The 4,265-nt window shown below is 44.9% G+C and overlaps 1 pseudogene; it reads left to right on the forward strand.

Annotated features, from left to right (window-relative positions):
- Nucleotides 1-2,239: 2,239 nt before the first annotated feature.
- On the forward strand, nucleotides 2,240-3,942 carry LOC121232453 (annotated as a pseudogene).
- The last annotated feature ends 323 nt before the right edge of the window (nucleotides 3,943-4,265 follow it).

Genomic DNA, 4,265 nt, shown 5'->3' on the forward strand with positions numbered 1-4,265 from the left:
GATATCTGCCACCCTCCAGATTGTCTTGAAGTCTGCCTCTAGCCCAGCCACACCACAACTAAAAACAGCAAAGAACCCACTTCACCACCAAACTAAAACATTCTTCCAAATGGGTATAGGTGATAGAAAAGACGCCTATTTGGTGCAATAGAGATTTGTACCACAAGGGAAAGATGAAATAACAATGAAACCCCAAGCAGCATACAGCAAAGATAAATCCTTGTACCTCTTGCATCATGATTTAGCAAGAATAACCAAGCAAAACGAATTTGAGCTTGCCTCCCCGAAACCCAAGTAAGCTACTTAGAAGCAGCTACCCCTGAGCGAACCCTCCTCTGCTGCAAAAGACTGCGGTGACTTGTTAGTAGAGGTGAAAAGCCAATCGAGCTGGGTGATAGCTGGTTGCCTGTGAAATGAGTCTTAAGTTCTCTCTTAATTCTCCTCCACGGACACCCAATCTAGCCACCATGTAATGAATCAAGAGCAATTTAAAGAGGGTACAGCTCCTTTAAGAAAGAACACAATCTCTCATAGCGGATAACCACTCAACTCCTGCCCTCCAAACTGTGGGCCTTTAAGCAGCCACCAACAAAGAGTGCATCAAAGCTCTACACCTAAAAATCCAAAACCACTATGACTCCCTTCTGACCAGCAGGTCAACCTATCACAATAGGAGAATTAATGCTAGAATGAGTAACTGGGGACTCTCCCCGTCTCAAGCACAATCTTATATCATTACATTATTAATAGAGTACAACTAATACCTCGATTTTAACAAGACTGAATATTAAACCCACCCTGTTAACCCAACCCAGGAGCGCCCACTAGAAAGACTAAAATCTGCAAAAGGAACTAGGCAACCCCAAGACCCGACTGTTTACCAAAAACATAGCCCTCAGCAAACCAAGTATTGAAGGTGATGCCTGCCCAGTGACCCTTAGTTCAACGGCCGCGGTATCCTAACCGTGCGAAGGTAGCGCAATCAATTGTCCCATAAATCGGGACTTGTATGAATGGCTAAACGAGGCCTTAACTGTCTCTTGCAGATAGTCCGTGAAATTGATCTTCCTGTGCAAAAGCAGGGATGAGCACATAAGACGAGAAGACCCTGTGGAACTTAAAAATCAACAGCCACCACACATAAACCTAAGCCTACTAGGCCTACCACCCCCAAAACGCTGGCCCGCATTTTTTGGTTGGGGTGATCTTGGAGAAAAACAGACCCTCCAAAAATAGGACCACACCTCTTAACCGAGAGCAACCCCTCAATGTACTGATAGTAACCAGACCCAATATAATTGACCAATGGACCAAGCTACCCCAGGGATAACAGTGCCATCTCCTCCAAGAGCCCATATTGAGAAGGAGGTTTACGACCTCGATATTGGATCAGGACATCCTAATGGTGCAGCTGCTATTAAGGGTTTGTTTATTCAACGATTCAACGATTAAGATTCCTACGTGATCTGAGTTCAGACCAGAGCAATCCAGGTCAGTTTCTATCTATGGTGAACTTTCCCCAGTACAAAAGGACTGGAAAAGTAAGGCCAATACTACAAGCATGCCTTCCTCCCAACTAATGAGCCCAACAAAATTACCAAGGGACTACCCACACCACCACATCCTAGAAAAGGACCTCTAGCACGGCAGAGCTTGGCAAATGCAAAAGGCTTAAGCCCTTTATCCAGAGGTTCAAATCTTCTCCCTAGCTTTCTTTTTTCCCCTGCCCATGACCTGACCCCCTACCCTAACCTGTCTCATCATACCCCTATCCTATGCTGTCCCAATTCTAATTGCTGTAGCCTTCCTAACATTAGTAGAACAAAAAGTCCTAAGCTATATGCAAGTCTGAAAGGGCCCAAACATTGTAGGCTCCTTTTGGCTATTACAACCTGTAGCAGACAGTGTAAAACTTATTTATGAAAGAACCCACCCTCCCATCCACTTCCTCCCTGTTTCTCTTCACCATAACGCCCATGCTAGCCCTCCTCCTAGCAATCACAGTCTGAATCCCCTTTGCCTCCCTTTCTCCCTTACCGGCCTAAACCTAGGACTACTCTTCCTCCTAGCAATATCTAGCCTAGCAGTCTACTCAATCCTGTGATCTGGATGAGCCTCAAATTCAAAATATGCATTAATTGGGGTGCTACAAACAGGAGCACAAACTATCTCCTAGGAAGTAACACTAGCCATTACCCTTCTGTCCATGATCATACTAAGCGGGAACTACACCCTAAACACCCTTGCCATCACCCAGAAATACCTGGTCTTCTCTTGGCCCCTCACAATAATATGATATATCTCTATGCTTGCCAAAACAAACTGCACCCGATTTGACCTCACAGAGGGGGAGTCTAAACTAGTATTGGCTTCAAGGTAGAGTGTGCCGCAGGGCCATTCACCCTGTTCTTCCCAGCTAATAAACACACTAACCACAATTCTATTCCTAAACCCCAGCTCACTCAGTCTATCCCCAGAGCTATTTCCAGTAGCCCTAGCCACAAAGGTCTTACTCTTCTCCGGCTTCCTATAAATTTGCGCTTCCTTCCCACAATTCCGCTACGACCAACTCATGCACCTTCTCTGAAAAAATTTCCTACCCTTGACACTAGCACTATGCCTCTGGCACATTAGCATACCAACCTGCTACGCAGGAGTACCTCCTTGCTTAAGGAAATGTGCCTGAACGCAAAGGGTCACTATGATAAAGTGAACATAGAGGTATACCAACCCTCTCATTTCCTAAGAAAGATTGAACCCTAGAAAAGCAGGAATCGAACCTACACAGAAGGGATCAAAACCCTCCATACTTCCTTTATATTATTTCCTAGCAGGGTCAGCTAATAAAGCTATCGGGCCCATACCCCGAAAATGATGGTTCAACCCCTTCCTCTGCTAATGAACCCCCACACAAAATTACTCTCCTTCCTAAGCCTAATCCTAGGCACAACCATTACAATTCCAAGCAATGACTGAATGATAGCCTGGACCAGACTAGAACTTGACACCCTTGCTATCACCTCCCTCATCTCAAAATCCCACCATCCCCGAGCCATCGAAGCTACAATCAAGTACTTCCTAGTACAAGCAACAGCCTCAGCACAAGTCCTCTTCTGAAACACAACCAATGCATGGTCCACAGGGCAACGAGATATCACCCAGCTAACCCACCCAACATCATACCTCCTACTGACAGTAGCAATTGCAATAAAACTAGGACTAGTACCTTTCCACTTCTGATTCCCAGAAGTACTACAAGGCTCATCCCTAACTACTGCCCTACTACTATCAACAACAATGAAATTCCCCCCAAGTACCATTCTCTTCCTAACATCCCACTCACTCAACCCAACGCTACTAACCACTGTAGCCCTTGCCTCAACAGCCTTGGGGGCTGAATCAGACACAGATTCTAAAAATCCTAGCCTACTCATCTGTCTCCCACTTAGGCTGAATAACTACCATCATTATCTACAGCCCCAAGCTCACCCTATTATTAACTTTCTACCTTTACTCCCTAATAATCGCTACCATATTCCTCACTCTCAACACAACCAAAGTTCTAAAACTAATGACAGTAATAACCTCATGAACAAAAGCCCCCATACTAAACGCAACCCTCATACTGGCCCTACTCTCCCTAGCAGGGCTTCCCCCACTAACAGGCTTCCTGCCTAAATGACTTATTATTCAAGAACTTACTAAACAAGAAATAGCCACAACAGCCACAATCATCACCATCCTCTCACTACTAGGACTATTCTGCCTTCGCCTTGTATACTACTTGACAATTACACTGCCACCAAACTCCACAAACTACATAAAACAATGGCATTTAACAAATCAACAAGCACCCTGGTTGCCATCCTCGCCTCCCTATCAATCTCGCTCTTACCACTCTCCCCTATAATCCTAACCACCATCTAGAAACTTAGGATAACCTAAACTGAAGGCCTTCAAAGCCTTAAACAAGAGTTAAACCCTCTTAGTTTCTACTAAGATCTGCAGGATACTACCCTGCATCTCCCGAACGCAACCCAGGTGATTTAATTAAGGTAGGACCTCACCTAGACAGATGGGCCTCGATCCCACAAATTCCTAGTTAACAGCTAGATGCCCAAACCAGTGGACTTCTGTCTACCAGGCTCTGGCACACTCTTAGCATACATTGATGAGCTTGCAACTCAACATGAATTTCACCACAGAGCCAATAAGAAGAGGAATCAAACCTCTGTAAAAAAGATTACAGCCTAATGCTTCAACAT

The sequence above is a fragment of the Aquila chrysaetos genome, chromosome 2 (assembly GCF_900496995.4).
Source record: "Aquila chrysaetos chrysaetos chromosome 2, bAquChr1.4, whole genome shotgun sequence".
In the NCBI taxonomy this organism is placed as follows: domain Eukaryota; kingdom Metazoa; phylum Chordata; class Aves; order Accipitriformes; family Accipitridae; genus Aquila; species Aquila chrysaetos.